General features: G+C 44.8%; 2 long non-coding RNA genes across 2 annotated transcripts; one reads left to right on the top strand and one right to left on the bottom strand.

Moving 5' to 3' along the window:
- The first annotated feature begins 905 nt into the window (after positions 1-905).
- LOC125512370 (uncharacterized) lies at positions 906-3,823 on the top strand. The gene is made up of 4 exons (XR_007285335.2): positions 906-1,520; positions 2,365-2,500; positions 2,777-2,895; positions 3,565-3,823. It is a non-coding gene; the product is annotated as an uncharacterized LOC125512370 (long non-coding RNA).
- Positions 3,824-13,344: 9,521 nt separating this feature from the next.
- On the bottom strand, positions 13,345-17,064 carry LOC147965769 (uncharacterized). Its single transcript, XR_015607551.1, has 3 exons — positions 16,703-17,064; positions 15,193-15,267; positions 13,345-13,620 (listed from the first exon to the last, which is right to left on the bottom strand). It is a non-coding gene; the product is annotated as an uncharacterized LOC147965769 (long non-coding RNA).
- Between the last annotated feature and the right edge of the window lie 3,744 nt (positions 17,065-20,808).

Raw genomic sequence — 20,808 nt, 5'->3', positions numbered from 1 at the left:
CTTATATGAGGCCGCTTCCGAGTGGCTGACTGGTAGGCCCGGGCGGTCCTGTCAAATCCTGTAACAATCGCGCGCGCGGTATGTGGCGAAAAAGGTGGCGTGGGGATCGAGGCAGCTCCGCCCTATCCCATCCGATTACTGCGGCCTTCCCCGTCCCGCGCGCTTCCCAAAATTTGGATCCCGTGAAATCTGCGGGCAGCAGAACAACTTGTCAGACTGAAGATCTCCTCCACACCGTCACTCGGAGCCTCTCAAGTAAGGAAACTCACTCGACAAAAAAATAAGAATGGATCAAGGCGACTGAAAAGAAAGTTGCTATCATCACTCAGGTTCATTGATCCGAAACAAGATATGCTCATAGCATGAAAAATGAGTCGGAGAAGTGCTCAACTCCTTCCCCACTCAAACCTCGATCCATTCGGGGGCTAATGATGAAGCTATGTACCTAGGGTAGGGTCATGGACCTGTCCCAGCTGCCCTACCCAAGGACATCTCAAGAAGAAATCACCTTTCAATCGACTTGAAGGTGTTTCACTCGACAGACTCGAAGACACTCGACCAAGAAGTAATCACTCGACCAAGGTCCAATCACTCGACAGCCAGGAGACCTAAAGGCACTCCGCATGCTAAAGGTCGGTTATTAAGTAGCCTTTATGGTCATCATAGCACTTTATTAGAGGCGTTACCAGTAACGCCCGACTTTAATGTATTTAAGACCCTACACAACTGAGGGCCGGAGGGGGCCAGCGAACTCTATATAAGCCACCCCCTCCTCAGTGTAAAGGGTTCGCACCCCTATAATTCATACACGCATAATCCAGTCGACCGCCTCCGGGCTCCAAGACGTAGGGCTATTACTTCCTCCGAGAAGGGCCTGAACTCGTAAACCTTGTGTGCTTACAACTTCTCCATAGCTAAGATCTTGCCTCTCCATACCTACCCCTACATTATTGTCAGGCTTAGAACCACGACAGCCGGTGTGCTCGCTTGGGGCGAGGCGTCGCGGCGGAGGACGATAAGACGACCGGCATGCTCACTTGGTAGGATGGCGGCCGCTTCGCCCGGGCGCTCGGGCGCGGCAGCACGGCGTCGGGTCGTTGCTGGTGGCGCCGCGGCCGGGGCTATGGTTTGACGGGCGACGCGGAGGAGGCACTGTCCTAAAGCCAGCGACGATGGCTGCAGCGGGCGTCAACATCTTGCTTCACGGGCTACCAAACAGAGGATCCCCAAAATCGCTGGCTACTGAACGCCATGAGGCCGCTCGCCCACGGCCAATCGAAATCGAATCGATGCCGGCGGCCACACCGACCTACGTCATGTCCTTTTCTCGGCCTGATCCTAAGCGCCTCCTCCTTCACCGCCTCACCTCGCCCAGCATAGCCCTAGGCGGCTCCATGGGCCGTGGTGGCATGGTGGCTGGCCACGCTGGGTCTTCGGGACGTGCCGAACAGCGTCGCGTTCCTACACCTTGGGGATGGCTTTGGGTCGAATTCTCCTCCGTGCAATTTCGTGCTCCTTTGGTATGTGTGGCTTCGCCCATCTTCCTCCTCATGTTTTCTTCTGCTGACTGATGTACCCTTACTATGCATCCTAGAGTGACACCATGTATTCCAGAGCTACTACATGAACACAATGAAACACCTGACCTTCAAAGAAAATGATACAGCTGGCCAATTTGGTTTGGAGTTTGCAGGAGGCTTTCAGATGTTCTTCTATGTTACATACCCCATGTTAGCCAACAAAATAGGTCAATATTCTGTATGGATATAGGATTTGCATATTTTCTACTTCTTCTAGCAAATACAGACTAAGTCTCTGATTATCTGCAGGGTGTTTCTAATCTTTCTGCCTTCCAGCGTAAATTGAGATATGGTGCCTAGACTTCAACTATTTATCCTATATAGTATAATTGACATTTAAGTTATACATCCTTTCTAGATTTCTCAATATCATGCCTAGAGTTTATAATCCTTTCTTTGAATATCCGTAGCCAGACTTTGAAACTGTTGCACATACATAAATTAAACTAGCTGCCTGTAGTACGAGTATTATATACTCTGTAGATTTGTATGTATGTGGTTACTTTGTTCTGTGGCAAAAGGGTTCAAGGCTAGCATTTTTTAAATATAGCACATTCATATAAATTTTCTTGCAATTCTAACTATGAAATCCATATTCATTTGGTAGTTTTTCTGTAACAATATAAATGATCTTTCAGTCACAGTGCCAGTATTTAGAACTAAATCTGATGGGACTAAATTCCCCTTGGACCCCCACCCCCTTATTATATTCCTATATCTCCATCTCCTTTCTCCACTGGCCATCAGAGAATAGAGATCACATCATGAATTTGTTTTTTGTCAGAGATGTGCTCCCGATGCTTTTGGTTGTCAAATTTGTGATGCAATCCGTCCCTATGTCGGCACAATCAGCAGAATAAAGCAGCTACCATGATTTTCCCATTGATCTCTTGGAGTGATTCAAACCTGCAAGCACCAGGGTAAGAAGTTTCGGTTTTCTTACTAATGCAAGTGATTTTGTAAGGTTAGAACAATGTCAGTTTGCTTTTATGTTGGTTTTTCTAATTTCTACATATTCCTTTCTTATGGATTCTGCCTTCAAGGAAATATAATTATCTAGGTAGTATGGAAAAGCATGAAAATTATATAACTATTTGGTTATACTCATGCTCTGCTATGTCAGATTGAGGAGAAAGAATTATTTTGTTCACCCATCATATTTTTCCCAGGTAATGACTCATGCTCTGTTATGTCAGATTGAGTGACTCCTGCATATGATGATTGGAGAATTTTTCATCAATTTTCCAACATGAATTAGCTACAGAAATTGGGAAAAGAGGAGTCCAGACTCTGATGAACACATCGTCTTTCCTAGGTAACTAATAGTTGGCACCTCTACATTTACATTATAAGATGCCAGCGCCACAAAGTCCCTGGATGCGTCTGCCTGCCTACGTTGATGGGTGATCCGGTTGTAAAAAAATTGAATAAAAAATACACATCAGTTTGTCAAGATACATGTTGGTTACCTTATGAACGAGTATAGCTATTACCAGAGTACAAGCAAATATGTTTCAATTTTCCTTGAAATAAACTTGTATTATGATTACTACATTTAGATCTTGGAGCTATGGTCGACTTTATTAGATGGTTACTGAAGTCTGCACGAGTCAAATATTTTCTAATTACATGTCTGAGCACCATCGGGATAACCTGATTACTGTGTCACAAGCTTGCTATTTCTATTTGTGCAAATTCTGTAATTGTTTCAGTGTTTTGCATTATGCATAGGTTTTTCACAACAGAAAGAAGTGGATGCACAACTTGATTCTGCTTTATTATTTAGTACCAGTTGACTTTGTAAATCCCAGTTTCTCCGGTATTATAACTGTCAAATCATCAAGTTAACCTGATTTTTCTCTTTGGACAACTTGCAATTTGTAATATTATGATTTTCATTTTTAGAAACCACTTCAACTAGCCCAGGACTGTGTCTATTAGTCCTCCAGTATTTGTTGAGATGAGATAACACATTGTATGACAGGTAACAAGCAACTGAAGCAAGAAGATTTTTTGAAAGTATAGCCACCTTAACCTAGGATGCATGATGGAAGGATCCAATATGTCAGCACCAACGGGGGAATTGCAGAGCTTCATATTCAGTTTATTTTAGCTGCTTGCCCGCTTCAACTGTCTACATTACAGGAAACATGTTTCTTTAAGTGACGAACCTAGATACCAATTTATTCAAACTATTATATTTCTTATAGAAGTAATGCAATATATTCTCTCTCTTATGCCTATTTGAAATACCATTTTGGGTCTGTACTTTGCATCTCATATTGCAAGGATAACACATTGTATGCATACTCTCTATTTCTCTTAACTGTAGCAATGATGGAGCGGGAAAGAGTGATGAACCTTGTAACATGGATATTGTACATGTATGAGCTACGGGTCACTATTGTTTATCATATGGATTGTAGATGTAGCAACACTAAAATTTATAACATATCCTCAAATTTCTTTATTTTAGCATTGATGATATACAAGAGCCAGCAAAAAATAGAATAAAAAGGTTCATTAGAGAAATATTATAATTAGCGATTGAATGTCAAATGGCAGTGATTTTATATCTATGTGTGGGAGCTTGATGAAAGATTACATGCAGAGTATACAAGTGAAACCCATCATTTTTCTAGATGAGCTATTACCAGAGGAGATATATATTTCTAGCTAAAGTTAACATTGCTAAAATATTCCACTGGGTGGCAACTCTAGGGCAAGAAGCATACATGTAAGCCTATTCTAGAAATGTTGTAGCTTCAGTGTCGTGCTCCAGCTTCCGTGGAACTTCCACGCCCTTTTGGGACGTGACAGTCAACTTCTGTTGGTTGAGGGGTTCGTCATGAACATAGCATAGGCTGACTACGGGGAGGTGGTCTATACCGGGGAAGATGGCGTTGCCGGGGTTTCAGAAATGTCTAGAAATGTTGACGCTTTAGTGCCACGCTCCAGCTTCCGTGGAAGGGCCACACCGTTTGGGACGTGATGGTCAACTTTTGTTGGTTGGGTGGTTCGTCATGAACATAGCATAGGCCGATGATGGGGACATGGTCTATACCGAGGAAGATGGCAATATTGGGGAGGAGGCCAATGGCGTGGAAGACTAAGACGGCAGGGAGGAGGTCGACAAGAGGCATTTGGCGGGGTAGCAGATGAATAGAATGAGGTGGAGGGTTGGCAGTCGGCCCCGGCGGGCTCATGAGAAGGGAACAATGGCGATGTCATGGCTTGCGCTTTGACCAGGTTCATTTTGCAATTAAGTGTTACACAACTTGGTGATGGCATTGTCGTCGAAAATATATTAAGCTCTGTGATTTCGACTTCACCAAATTGTATGAGAGGCCTCCGATCCGCGTAGTTGGTGAAGCATGGAGTTGAAGGAGATCCGAACAACCCCTAAACTAAAAGTATGCTCTTGGACGTCAACATACCAAATTGAAACAAGACTGATTGATGTGCCTACCCTATCAATGGTTGAATAATTTTTTTTACGTTTTAGTGTCATCGCATGATACTATCCATGCATTATCAATGGTTGAATAATATTTTGTAGGTTTTAGTGTCATCTCATGATACTATCCATGCATTCCATCCTCAAGAAGTTACCCATGTAACTTAATCATTTGTTTGATTCGTACACCTGCATTGTCACCCGTGGCAACGCACGGGCACATTTACTAGTCTGAAACATTTGAAAAGTTCAAAGAATTTCAGAGTGAAGTGGAAAATCATCGCAACAAGAAAATCAAGTTTCTCTGATCTGATCGTGGAGGTGAATATTTGAGTTATGAATTTGGACTTCATTTGAAACAATGCGGAATAGTTTCACAACTCACGCCACCTGGAACACCACAATGTAATGGTGTGTCCGAATGTCGTAACCGCACTTTATTAGATATGGTGTGATCTATGATGTCTCTCACTGATTTACCGCTATCGTTTTGGGGTTATGCTTTAGAGACGGCTGCATTCACGTTAAATAGGGCACCATCTAAATCCGTTGAGACGACACCTTATGAACTGTAGTTTGGCAAGAAACCCAAGTTGTCGTTTCTTAAAGTTTGGAGCTGCGATGCTTATGTGAAAAAGCTTCAACCTGATAAGCTCGAACCCAAATAGGAGAAATGTGTCTTCATAGGATACCCAAAGGAGACTGTTGGGTACATCTTCTATCACAGATCCGAAGGCAAGATATTCCTTGCTAAGAATGGATCCTTTCTAGAGAAGGAGTTTCTCTCGAAAGAAGTGAGTGGGAGGAAAGTAGAACTTGACGAAGTAATTGTACCTTCTCCCTTATTGGAAAGTAGTTCATCATTGAAATCAGTTCCAATGATTCCTACACCAGTAAGTGAGGAAGCTAATGATGATGATCATGAAACTTCTGATCAAGTTACTACCGAACCTCGTAGGTCAACAAGAGTAAGATCCGCACCAGAGTGGTACGATAATCCTGTTCTGGAAGTCATGTTACTTGACCATGACGAACCTACGAACTATAAGGAAGCGATGATGAGCCCAGATTCCGCAAAATGGCTTGAGCCCATGAAATCTGAGATGGGATCCATGTATGAGAACAAAGTATGGACTTTGGTTGACTTGCCCGTTGATCGGCAAGCCATAGAGAATAAATGGATCTTCAAGAAGAAGACTGATGCTGACGGTAATATTACTGTCTACAAAGCTCGGCCTGTTGCAAAAGGTTTTCAACAAGTTCAAGGAGTTGACTACGATGATACCTTATCACCCGTAGCGATGCTTAAGTCTGTCCGAATCATGTTAGCAATTGCCGCATTTTATGATTATGAAATTTGGCAAATGGATGTCAAAACTGCATTCCTTAATGGATATCTTAAAGAAGAGTTGTATATGATGCAACTAGAAGGTTTTGTCGATCCAAAAGGTGCTAACAAAGTGTGCAAGCTCCAGCGATCCATTTATGGAGTGGTGCAAGCCTCTCGGAGTTGGAATATACGCTTTGATAGTGTGATCAAAGCATATGGTTTTATACAGACTTTTGGAGAAGCCTGTCTTTACAAGAAAGTGAGTGGGAGCTCCGTAGCATTTCTGATATTATATGTAGATGACATATTGTTGATCGGAAATGATACTGAATTTCTGAATAGCATAAAAGGATACTTGAATAAGAATTTTTCAATGAAAGACCTCGGTGAAGCTGCTTATATATTGGGCATCAAGATCTATAGAGATAGATCAAGATGCTTAATTGGACTTTCACAAAGCACATACCTTGATAAAGTTTTGAAGAAGTTCAAAATGGATCACGCAAAGAAAGGGTTCTTGCCTGTATTACAAGGTGTGACGTTGAGTCAGACACAATGCCCGACCTCTACAGAAGATAGAAAGAAAATGAAAGGTGTTCCCTATGCTTCAGCCATAGGCTCTATCATGTATGCGATGCTATGTACCAGACCTGATGTGTGCCTTGCTATCAGTTCAGCAGGGAGGTACCAAAGTAATCCAGGAGTGGATCACTGGACAACGGTCAAGAATATCCTGAAATACCTGAAAAGTACTAAGGATGTGTTTCTCGTATATGGAGGTGACAAAGAGCTCGTCGTAAACGGTTACGTTGATGCAAGCTTTAACACTGATCAGGATGACTCTAAGTCACAAACCGGATACGTGTTTTTATTAAATGGTGGAGCTGTCAGTTGGTGCAGTTCCAAGCAGAGCGTCGTGGCGGGATCTATGTGTGAAGCGGAATACATAGCTGCTTCGGAAGCAGCAAATGAAGGAGTCTGGATGAAGGAGTTCATATCCGATCTTGGTGTCATACCTAGTGCATCGGGTCCAATGAAAATCTTTTGTGACAATACTAGTGCAATTGCCTTGGCAAAGGAATCCAGATTTCACAAGAGAGCCAAGCACATTAAGAGACGCTTCAATTCCATACGCGGTCAAGTCAAGGAGGGGGACATAGAGATTTGCAAAATACATACGGATCTGAATGTTGGAGACCCGTTGACTAAGCCTCTCTCACGAGGAAAACATGATCAACACCAAGACTCCATGGGTGTTAGAATCATTACAATGTAATCTAGATTATTAACTCTAGTGCAAGTGGGAGACTGAAGGAAATATGCCCTAGAGGCAATAATAAAGTTGTTATTTATATTTCCTTATATCATGATAAGTGTTTATTATTCATGCTAGAATTGTATTAACCGGATAGTACATGTGTGAATACATAGACAAACAGAGTGTCACTAGTTTGCCTCTACTTGACTAGCTCGTTGAATCAATGATGGTTATGTTTCCTAACCATAGACATGAGTTGTCATTTGATTAACGGGATCACATCATTGGAGAATGATGTGATTGACTTGACCCATCCGTTAGCTTGGCATGATGATCGTTTAGTTTATTGCTATTGCTTTCTCCATAACTTATACATGTTCCTCTGACTATGAGATCATGCAACTCCCGAATACCGGAGGAACACTTTGTGTGCTACCAAACGTCACAACGTAACTGGGTGATTATAACGGTGCTCTACAGGAGTCTCCGATGGTGTTTGTTGAGTTGGCATAGATCGAGATTAGGATTTGTCACTCCGATTGTCGGAGGTATCTCTGGGCCCTCTCGGTAATGTACATCACTATAAGCCTTGCAAGCAATATAGCTAATGAGTTTGTTATGGGATGTAGCATTACGGAACGAGTAAAGAGACTTGCCGGTAACGAAATTGAACTAAGTATTGAGATACCGACGATCAAATCTCAGGCAAGTAACATACCGATGACAAAGGGGACAATGTATATCGTTATGCGGTTTGACCGTTAAAGATCTTCGTAGAATGTAGGAACCAATATGAGCATCCAGGTTCCGCTATTGGTTATTGTCCGAAGACATGTCTTGGTCATGTCTACATAGTTCTCGAATCCGTAGGGTCCGCACGCTTAACGTTCGGTGACGATCGTATTATGAGTTTATGTGTTTTGATGTACCGAAGGTAGTTCGGAGTCCTGGATATGATCACGGACATGATGAGGAGTCTCGAAATGGTCGAGACATAAAGATCGATATATTGGATGACTATATTTAGACATCGGAATGGTTCCGGGTGAGATCAGGCATTTACCGATGTACCGGGAGGTTACCTGAACCCCCCGGGAGGTATATGGGCCTTATTGTGCCATAGTGGGAGAGAGGAGAAGGGAGCAAAGGAGGGGGCGCCCCCCCAAGCCCAATCCAAATTGGGAAGGGGGCCAGCCCCGCTTTCTTTCCTCCTTCCTCCCCCTTCCTTCTCTCCTAATCCAACTAGGGAAGGGGGGATCCTACTCCCGGTGGGAGTAGGACTCCCCTTGGGGCGCGCCTAGGAGGCCGGGCCCCTCCTCCTCCTCCACTCCTTTATATACGGGGGAGGGGGCACCCCATAGACACACAAGTTGATCATTGATCTCTCAACCGTGTGCGGTGCCCCCTCCACCATAATCCACCTCGGTCATATCGTAGCGGTGCTTAGGCGAAGCCCTGTTCCGGTAGCATCATCATCACCTTCCTCACGCCATCGTGCTGATGAAGCTCTCCCTTGACACTCTACTAGATCGTGAGTTCGTGGGACGTCACCAAGCTGAACGTGTGCAGATCGCGGAGGTGTCGTACCTTCGGTGCTAGGATCGGTCGATCGTGAAGACATACGACTACATCAACCGCGTTGTCATAACGCTTCCGCTTATGGTCTACGAGGGTACGTGGACAACACTCTTCCCTCTCGTTGCTATGCATCACCATGATCTTGTGTGTGCGTAGGAATGTTTTTGAAATTACTGCGTTCCCAACAATAGCAACATCAATTTCAGAACATAATGGATACTAGGGATCAAACCCTAACAAAACTAACTCGATTACATGATAAATCTCATCCAACCCATCACCGTCCAGCATGCCTACGATGGAATTACTCACACACGGCAATGGGCATCATGAAATTGGTGATGGACGAAGGTTGATGATGACGATGGCGATGGATTCCCCTCTCTGGAGCCCCGAACGGACTCCAGATCAGCCCTCTCGAGAGAGGTTAGGGCTTGGCGGCGGCTCCGTATCGTAAAACGCGATGAATCCTTATCCCTAATTATTTTCTCCTCAAACGTGAATATATAGAGTTGAAGTTGAGGTCGGTGGAGCCTCAGGGGGCCCATGAGATGGGGAGGCGCGCCCCAGGGGGTGGGTGCGCCCCCACCCTTGTGGACAGGGTGTGGCCCCCTAACATTGATTCTTTTGCCAGTATTTTTTATATATTCCAAAAATATTCTCCGTGAAGTTTCAGGTCATTCCGAGAACTTTTATTTCTGCACAAAAATAACGCCATGGCAATTCTGCTGAAAACAACGTCAGTCTGGGTTAGTTCCATTCAAATCATGCAAGTTAGAGTCCAAAACAAGGTCAAAAGTGTTTGGAAAAGTAGATACGATGGAGACGTATCAGTGGTGTCCGGCGACGGCGTGGCTGGGCGAGGGCAGACGCGGTACGGGAAGGGCAGCGGCACGCGACAGCAGCAACAAGAAGCAGCAATAGCGGCTCGCAAAGCAATAGAGCGGCAGCAGCGGGCGAGCAGCAGGGTCGAGGCTGCGGTAGCAGCAGGCGGGTGTGCGAGGCGCGGCGGAGGCGTGGGAGCGAGGCTCATGGCGCAGCGACGGTGTGCGTGCGGGCGTGCGGTGTCGTGCAGCAGAGCAACGCAGCAGCGACAACGGCGCAGGAGCAGCAGTACAGAGTGCCCGTGGCCACGGCGGGCAGCGGCGACTGTGGCCAGGGCGCGGCGACGCGCACGCCTTAACCGGCGTAGGCCGCGATAGGGCACGTCGAGCACGGCTAAGATGAGCAGGGGATGGCCCGAGACGAGCAAAGGCAGTCAAGCACGGGACGTACACGGGTCTACGTCGTCGATTCAACGTGGAAAAGAGAAGGGGAGAAAGGAGCTCACTACGGTGGCACACGGAGGCCCGTTGGTGGCTTAGGAGCTGCAGAGGCGATGGAGATGGGGACGGTGGCCGGCAAGGCAGAGGTGGACGAAGAGCACGGGTTCGTCTTTGTAGCTGCCCCCGGCTCCAATCCATTGGTGTAGAGGAAGTAGGGGAGGACGACGGAGGTCAGGGACACACCGACGTGGTTGGAGGGGCTCGGTGGCCGTGATGGTGCAGCGTCGGGACGGAGGGGATCCGCCATGGGAGAGAGTGAGGGGAGGCGATATCTAGGGGGAGTGGGGTGAGTGGAGTGGGGAAAATATCTGGTGGGGGAGCTGACGAAGCCGACTCGTCCTTATCCCCTCGGCGCGGCAGCGACGCGGGGGCGACAAGCGGGTTCGGCGAGGACGGCGGGTGCGCCTCGGTCGGCTTCCCCTGTAGCGAGGTGGAAGGCGACCGAGGAGGAGTTGGGTCGGGCCGGCTCGGTGAGATGGGCCGAGGCCTGGGGGGTTAGGGGAGGCCTTTTAGGTTCTATTTATTTATTTGTTTTCTATTTTCTTTTATTGATTTAACTTAGTTTTAGCTTTTTGTAAAATATAGCGCTAGCCTCTAAATTAGTATTATCAATTATGCTACTGCCACAATTATTTTGGAACTAAAATAAATTAGTTTAGAATTTTTATAAATTAAAAAGCATTTATATAGTTGTTCTTAGCCACTGCATATTCACAAAAAGGGATGTAAGTACTTTACAAAAGTGTTGGGTCACCACCATAATTAGTTATGGAGTATTTTCCACACTTTGAACATTTTATTTTGCATGTATGAGAAATTTAGATTTTGATCCTTAATTTAAATTTGAATTTGATTCTTGATTTGGATCAAGTGAGGATTAGCAACAGTAATGTGATGACATGGCACCATTAACGGGGGATTACTGTAGATTAATTATCCAGGCGTCACAGTTCTCCTCCACTACAAGAAATATCGTCCCGAGATTTTAGGAGGTAGACGGAAACAAAAGCGGAGTATTCATCTCGAAGACGATCCTCGAGTCCCCAATTAGCTTCATCTTCAGAAGGATTTGACCACTGGACTTTTAGAAATTTGATAGCCCTCGGACAGGTACGACGTTCATCTTGAACGAGAACGCTGATCGGATGCTCTCTGTAAGTGCGATCATCATGCAAGGGTTGAGCTTTATAAGCCATGGGGTTATTGCAAAAGGATTTGCGACACGGGGCATCGGCCCTGACGTTAGCCTTGCCAAGGGTGTAAGAAATACCATAATCATAGTCTGTGATTGTTTTCATACATTGTTGTTTAGGGAGATCCAGATCTAGCTGAGTAAACAAGTACATCAGACTTTGATGATCGGTGGATATCTCGCAACGATTACCAAAGAGGAAATGTCGCCGCAACTTCAGTGCAAATTTAAGTGCAGCAAGTTCAAGGTCATAGACTGGGTAGTTCTTCTAGAAAGACTTCTTGGAATTCACAAACGCTAGAGCGTTTTCAATTCTAACAAGAGGAGAAGTGTTTACGCGTCAAGGAATAAATCCGTGCTTCGGCATTTTGAACCAAATGAGCCTCGTAGCTTACTATCTCACTCGAAGGATGCAATAGATAGACGGTTTTAGTGGCGCAAATGATAGCAGTGGTATGTGTTTACAACCATTCAATTTCAACGAGGACGTTGTGACTAATCAAGGTGGTTCTACATTGGCCCACGAAATGCAGCTTGGAATTCTGGCCAAGTGATGGCGGTTCCAACAAATAAGGAACGCCTGAGGCTGTCCCACCATTGAGTAGCGGGACCTTTCAGATAATGAGCCGCGAAGGTGACATAGTTGGCAGGGGCTACATCAGCAGACTCCCACTCAAAAGTGATGTCACGGAGCTAGTCATCAGCATCAAGGGGCTGAGATGAGCTGCGGTAGACGATAGGGTCGAGACGTGCAAAGTCTTGCAGAGTCATTGGAGCTGGTTGTTGATTCATATTGGGGCACGGAAACTGATCCATGACTCCTACCATGAACCGATGATTCAGCTGAACTGCTGTATCATTTCAGCCATGTATTGGGCGGTCATGACCAGCGGGTTTAACCATCCTGCTTAAAGCAACAAGGGGTAGTTAAACAAGGGTTGATGCAAGCATATGGAGTCATTCATGAGGTGATCAGAACAATGAGCAAAGGCAAAGTATGTACAAAGAAGTAGTCACTTAAGACATACTGATACATATATAGAGCCAATTACATGTTGTTCGTATGAGTTCGGACAGAGAAACATCGTAAACATACTAGGCGACACACATGCACGCGATGGGGGATACAAGAACGGAACATAGCAAAGGCCACACCAGTGTCGGAAAAACCAATAGAGTGAGGGATTTGCAAGTGACGATGCAGGGTGCCCTTGATAAGAGGATCCTGCGGTCAGTGAACATTTTGAAGCAGATCTTGGCCCTCAATTCGAGAAAGGGGTAATACAAACCTCCGGTGGACGTGATCGCGAGATCCTAATGTTAGAGTTAGCAAAATCATTTAACCCGAGTAGAAGAGAGATCAGAGTCCCAGAGTAAAGGAAGAGGAGTAAAAGATACTAATACCACCCATTTGACAATGTGGGCCCATAAGCCACACAACCATGTTAGTAAAAAAAATCAAAGACTAGACTCAACTTCGGCCAAGGAGTTGGAAAGGGGGATCCTACAGGCAGTTGGCTCTGATACCAACTTTGTGATGCCCCCAATTCGACCGTGCACTAATCATACATGCAAATGTGTACGATCAAGATCAGAGACTCATGGGAAGATATCACAACACAACTCTAGACACAAAAGGAAATAATACAAGCTTTATATTACAAGCCAGGGGCCTCGAGGGCTCAAATACATAGCTCGATACACAAGAGTCAGCGGAAGCAACAATATCTGAGTACAGACATTAGCTAAACAAGACTGCCTTAAGAAGGCAAACACAAAAGCAACAACGATCGAAGAGGCAAGGCCTCCTGCCTGGGACCTCCTAACTACTCCTGGTCGTCGGCGGTCTCCATGTAGTAGTACCCGTCGACGGTGACATCTGGCTCCAGGGATCCACCATCTGGTTGCAACAACCGGAAAGAAGATAGAAGGGGGAAAAGGGGTAGCAAAGCAACCATGAGTACTCAACCAAAGTACTCGCAAGCATCAGATCTATACTAAGTATGCATTGGTATCAAATGGGAGGGTTGTATCCGTGGACTGAACTGTAGAATGCCAGAATAGAGGGGAAGGCCTAGCCTATCGAAGACTAGCATCTTCAAGTAGCTCCAAGCATCTTGCAGCATGTAGAAGAGTAAAGAATAGTAGTTTATATTTAACAAATATGTTGTAGCATTAACGCCTAGAGATCCTTTCTCAACTCCTTGCGAGAAAGCAATCCCGAAGCCACATATCCATCAGATGTCTCAAGTATCCCTTTCTAGTTATATAAGATCGGGATACAAGTCTGAACGTCCATTACCGTGGACACAGTATTCGAATATATATCTTCCATGCAGGGGTGCACCACATTACCCAACATGCTCAATCACTCTGGCCGGACACACCTTTCTAGGTCAATGCCCGGCCTAGGAAGATCAACAAGTCGCATCCCTACCTAGGCTCAGCAGAGAGGTCCCCGCCGGTCTACATCCTAAGCACTCCGGGGTTTGGGCCCACCGCCCATTGCACTCTAGGTCGTTGTGTGCAGGGTGGATACTAGCACGACCCGTGTAGTGGATGGCACGATCCGACCATGCCACAATGCTGAACTTGACATCTAACAAAGCTTCGGCTGATACGATGACATCGAGGCCCATATCTATTCTCGCATGGTGTTTAGTGCGTAAAGGCCAAAGGCCAACTCAGAACAAATACCAAAACCCGTTAGTGCATTGGGGGCTCGCGGAGACGATCAGAGACTCACGATAATGTGACCCCGTCGCCCCGTCTCGTGGACTTATGGCAAGGGCCCAGAATGCACGGTCGTGCCTCGTGGAAAACTCGTGGGTGCTCAACGGGCCCGCCCGGCTTTCACATCAACTCACGGGTACCCCTCAGTGCTGACCCGACTTCCACAATGGTCTCAAGTAAAGTCAAAGTAACCGTGTGTCCAAACATCAAGGGGTAGACCCGAGGAATCACCCTCGGTGGATTCCACTCAATGTAATCATCAAGGTGAACGTAAGAGGAACCACCCTCGAGGTTCACACTTGAGGGGTTGCACGTCAGAGTCGTATCGGGAGTGGTGAAGGAGGAACCACCCTCGTTGACCACGACTGAATAGCTACACTACAGAGTTGTCATCAGGAGTGCGTTGTGAGGTATCACCCTCGGCACTCGATAGTAGCTCTGCAGAGTCGAGCAACAAAAGGGGTGTGATGTGATGTGATGTGAGGTGTCGGGTCTGTTCATTGATCACGTTGATCGAGTCGTCGATGATGAAGCAGGGGCAACAAGGACAAGGTGGGGGTCACTGATGGATCACTAACCAACCTATACTAACCAGTTTAGGATAAGCAGGTAGGTAAAAATAAGCAGGTTACAAAACCAGGCTATGCATCAGAATAGGAGCAATCAATAACAGTAGCAAAATCTAATGCAAGCATGAGAGAATGGAATGGGCGATATCGGGATGATCAGGGGGGCTTGCCTGGTTGCTCAGGAGAGAAGGAGGGGTCGTCGGTGACGTAGTCGATCACAGGGGCATCAACAACGGTCTCGGGGTCTATCGGAGAGAAGAGGGGGAAGAAACAATAAATACAGAGCAAACAGATGCATAACAGGACAACAGGCAGAGCTAGACATGTTCTAACGTGGTGCTACACGATACCGACGAAGGGGGATAACATCCGGGAAAGTTTTCCCGAAGTTTGCATTTTCGGACAGGCGAACCGGAGGGGGGAAGGTTACATGTTCGCTATGATAGGGGCATGTGACAAATGAATGGAGAGCGTATTCCGATTTGTCTTGTCGTTCTGAGCAACTTTCATATATAAAACTTTTTCATCCGAGTTACGGATTATTTTCTATGATTTTACAAAGATTTAATAATACCCGGAAAAATCCCTAAAATTTAGCTAAGTCTGAGAATTCGTCAGTTTTAAACATCTTTTAGCTGTCTTCAAAAGGCTACAACTATGAATCTGCACCTCCTATGATTCTGTGCCTTATATCAATTTTGAGCATTTTTCTGTGATCTACATGTTAGTACGGACTACATCCATATTAGAGTTCATTTGCTTGATCATCAATAGCACTAAAGTAGCTATGAAAATAAAGTTGTTTTTCGGTTTTTCTGTTAACATAACATAGAATTTTGTGATTTTTGTAGGAATTAATCCACACATCGAAAGGATTTGGTCCAGTGGGATAAAATGGAGTTTGTCAAGTATACCATCTACTCATATTTTTCTTAGCCTTGTTAACAGTTGTTTAACCGCAGTTTAGAGGCTGTTTAGAGGGCTAGCCAGTGTAGAAATACAAAAGCTAGCTAGCGTAACTACAGTAAAATTCAGCAGCAGCAGTACATTAAGCAGAACAGCAACGGCATGCACACGAGCTGGGCGCGGCGCTGCATGGCGTGCGCGTGTTGCGGAGCCGTGGTGAGGCGCGCGGGCGATGCGCCGGTGCGGGGTAGGCATGAGCGAGGGCGGCAGTCAGCGGGCGACAGGGCAGTGGTGTCCAGCGACGGCGTGGCCGGGCGAGGGCAGACGCGGTACGGGACGTGCAGCGGCGCGCGGCGGCAGCAACAAGAAGCAGCAATAGCAGCTAGCAACAGCAGCAGAGCGGCAGCAGCGGGCAAGCGGGGTCGAGGCTGCGGCAGCACCAGGCGGGTGCGTGAGGCGTGGGAGCGAGGTTCACGGCGCGGCGACGGTGTGCGTGCGGGCGTGCGGCGCCGGGCAGCAGAGCAGCCTAGCAGCGACAGCGGCGCAGGAGCAGCAGCAGTACAGGGTGCCCGTGGCCACGGCGGGCAGCGGCGACTGTGGCCGGGGAGCGGTGACGCGCACGCCCGGACCGGCGCAGGCCGCGGTAGGGCACGGCGAGCACGGCTAAGATGAGCAGGGGATGGCCCGAACGAGCAAAGGCAGGCAAGCACGGGACGTACGTGGGTCTACGACACCGATTCAACGTGGAAAAGAGAAGGGGAGAAAGGAGCTCACTACGGAGGCACACGGAGGCCCGTTGGCGGCGAGGCAGAGGTGGACGAAGAGCTCGGGTTCGTCTTTATAGCTGCCCCCAGGTCCAATCCGTCGGTGTAGAGGAAGTAGGGAAGGACGAGGGAGGTCGGGGACACGCCGACAAGGTTGGAGGGGCTTGGTGGCCGCGATGGTGCGGCGTCGGGACGGAGGGGATCCGCCGCGGGAGAGAGTGAGGGGAGGCGAGATCTAAGGGGACTGGGGTGAGTGGAGTGGGGAAAATATCTGGTGGGGGAGCTGACGAAGCCGAGGGGACTCGGCCTTATCCCCTCGGCGCGGCAGCGACGCGGGGGCGACGAGCGGGTTCGGCAAGGACGGCGGGTGCGCCTCGGCCGGCTTCCCGTGTAGCGAGGTGGAAGGCGACCGAGGGGGAGTTGGGTCGGGCCGGCTCGGTGAGATGGGCCGAGGCCTGGGGGGTCAGGGGAGGCCTTTTAGGTTTTATTTATTTGTTTTATGTTTTATGTTTTGTTTTCTGTTTTCTTTTATTGCTTTAACTTAGTTTTAGCTTTTTTTAAAATATAGCACTAGCCTCTAAATTAGTATTATCAATTATGCCACTGCCACAATTATTTTGGCACTAAAATAAATTAGTTTAGAATTTTCATAAATTAAAAAGCATTTGTATAGTTGTTCTTAGCCACTACATATTCACAAAAAGGCATGTAAGTACTTTGCAAAAGTGTTGGGTCACCACCATAATTAGTTATGGAATATTTTCCACACTTTGAACATTTTATTTTGCATGTTTGAGAAATTTAGATTTTGAGCCTTAATTTGAATTTGATTTTTAATTTTTATTTGAATCAAGTGAGGATTAGAACAGTAATGTGATGACATGGCACCATTAATGGGGGATTACTGTAGATTAATTATCCGGGCGTCACAATAAAAGATCGTCATAGAGTTTCAGGTCAATTGGACTCTGTTTGATATTCCTTTTCTGCGAAACTAAAAAATAAGGAAAAAACAGAAACTGGCACTGGGCTCTAGGTTAATAGGTTAGTCCTAAAAATCATATAACATAGCATATAAATGCATATAAAACATTCAAGATGGATAATATAATAGCATGGAACAATCAAAAATTATAGATACGTTGGAGATGTATCAAGTATCCCCAAGCTTAATTCATGCTCGTCCTCGAGTGGGTAAATGATAAAAACAGAATTTTTGATGTGGAATGCTATCTAACATATTTATCCATGTAATTTTCTTTATTGTAGCAAAAATATTCAGATCCGTATGATTCAAAACAAAAATTTAATATTGGCATAAAAATAATAATGCTTCAAGCATACTAATAAAATAATTATGTCTTCTCAAAATAACATGGCCAAAGAAAGTTTATCCCTACAAAATCATATAGTATGGCTATGCTCCATCTTCATCACATAAAATATTCAAATCATGCACAACCCCGATGACAAGCCAAGCAATTGTTTCATACTTTTGATGTTCTCAAACTTTTTCAACTTTCACGCAATACATGAGCGTGAGCCATGGACATATCACTATAGGTGGCATAGAAGGTGGTTGTGGAGAAGACAAAAAGGAAGGAGATAGTCTCACATCAACTAGCCGTATCAACGGGCTATGGAGATGCCCATCAATAGATATCAATGTGAGTGAGTAGGGATTGCCATGCAATGGATGCACTATAACTATAAGTTTATGAAAGCTCAAAAAAAACTAAGTGGGTGTGCATCCAAATTTCTTGCTCACAAAGACCTAGGGCAATCTGAGGAAGCCCGTCATTGGAATATACAAGCCAAGTTCTATAATGAAAATTTTCCACCAGTATATGAAAATGACAACATAGGAGACTCTCTATCATGAAGATCATGGTGCTACTTTGAAGCACAAGTGTGGAAGGATAGTAACATTGTCTATTCTCTCTTTTTCTCTCATTTTTATGTCTCTCTCTTTTTTTGGCCTCTTTTTTTATTTTTATATTTTTTCGTCTGGAGTCTCATCCCGCCTTGTGGGGGAATCATAGTCTCCATCATCCTTTCCTCACAAGGGACAATCCTCTAATAATGATGATCATCACACTTTTATTTACTTACAACTCGATACTTAGAACAAAATATGACTCTATATGAATGCCTTCGGCGGTGTACCAAGATGTGCAATTATGAACGGTGGCTTTGCCACAAATACGATGTCAACTACATGATCATGCAAAGCAATATGACAATGATGGAACATGTCATAATAAATGGAACGGTGGAAGTTGCATGCCAATATATGTCGGAATGGCTATGGAAATGCCATAATAGGTAGGTATGGTGGCTGTTTTGAGAAAGGTATATGGTGGGTTTAAGGTACCGGCGAAAGTTGCGCGGTACTAGAGAGGCTAGCAATGGTGGAAGGGTGAGAGTGTGTATAATCCATGGACTCAACATTTGTCATAAAGAACTCACATACTTATTGCAAAAATCTATTAGTCATCAAAACAAAGTACTACGCACATGCTCCTAGAGGGATAGATTGATAGGAAAAGACCATCGCTCATCCCCGACTGCCACTCATAAGGAAGACAATCGATAAATAAATCATGCTCTGACTTATCACATAACGATTCACCATACATGCATGCTACGGGAATCACAAACTTTAACACAAGTATTTATACAATCCATAATTACTCACGAGCATGACTCTAATATCACCATATTTATATCTCAAAACAACCATAAGAAATCAAACTTATAGTAGTCAATGCACTTTATACGAAAGCTTTTATTATATCCCTCTTGGATGCCTATCATATTAGGACTAAATTCACAACCTAAGAAAATTACCATGTTGTTTAGAGACTCTCAAAATAATATAAGTGAAGCATGAGAGTTCATCAATTTCTTCAAAATAAAAATACCGTCATGCTCTAAAAAGATATAAGTGAAGCACTATATCAAATGACAAACTACTCCAAAAGATATAAGTGAAGATCAATGAGTAGTCGAATAATTATGTAACTATGTGAAGACTCCTTCTCATAAATAAAATCTCATATCTTAAGTACTTTATTCAAGCAGTAATAAAAACAAAATAAAATGACATTGCAAGGATAGCACATATCATGTGAAGAAGCAAAAACCTAGGCTCAACCAAAACTGACCGATAGTTGTTGAAGAAGAAAGGTGAGATGCCTACCGGGGCATCCCCAAGCTTAGATGCTTGAGACTTCTTGGAATATTAATTAGGGATGCCTTGGGCATCCCCAAGCTTGAGATTTTGTGTCTCCTTAATTCCTTTCATATCGCGGTTTCCCTAAATCTTAAAAACTTCATTCACACAAAACTCAACAAGAACTCGTGAGATAAGTTAGTATAAATCAACGCATAAACCTTATCATTCTCTACTGTAGCAAATCACTAAAATTATTATTTGATATTGCATACTAAATGCCTCTGCATATTTAATATTCCTATCCTCAAATAGAATCATTAAACAAGCAAACATATGCAAACAATGCAAACATAACAGCAATTTGTCTAAACAGAACAGTCTGTAAGGAATGCAAGAGGAATCATACTTCCCTAACTCAAAAAATTCTGAATAATTACCACACTTTCAAGATTTTATCATGTTCTGACTATTCACAAATATTCAAAACATAACAGCAAACTTTCTGTTTTCAAACAGCAACATATAGACATGAAAAATAAGCATGGTAAAGGCTATACTTGACCTTTTTATTGAACTAAAAGGATGCCAAACTTTACTCTGATTAACAGCAAGAAAATACTAATCAAATAAGATGACGCTCCAAGCAAAAGGCATATCATGTGGTGAATAAAAATATAGCTCCAAGTAAGGTTACCGATAGATGAAGACGAAAGAGGGGATGCCATCCGGGGCATCCCCAACCTTAGGCTCTTGGTTGTCCGTGAATATTACCTTGGGGTGCCTTGGGCATCCCCAAGCTTAGGCTCTTGCTACTCCTTATTCTATAGTCCATCGAGACTTCACCCAAAACTTGAAAACTTCTTAACACAAAACTCAACAGAAAACTCGTAAGCTCCGTTAGTATAAGAAAATAAATCACCACTTAGGTACTGTTGTGA

This window comes from Triticum urartu, chromosome 6A, assembly GCF_056163025.1.
Source record: "Triticum urartu cultivar PI428250 chromosome 6A, HENAU_Tu73, whole genome shotgun sequence".
Taxonomy (NCBI): Eukaryota; Viridiplantae; Streptophyta; class Magnoliopsida; order Poales; family Poaceae; genus Triticum; species Triticum urartu.
Note: the sequence above shows the minus strand (reverse complement) of the source record. Positions and strands in the feature narration are given on the sequence as shown.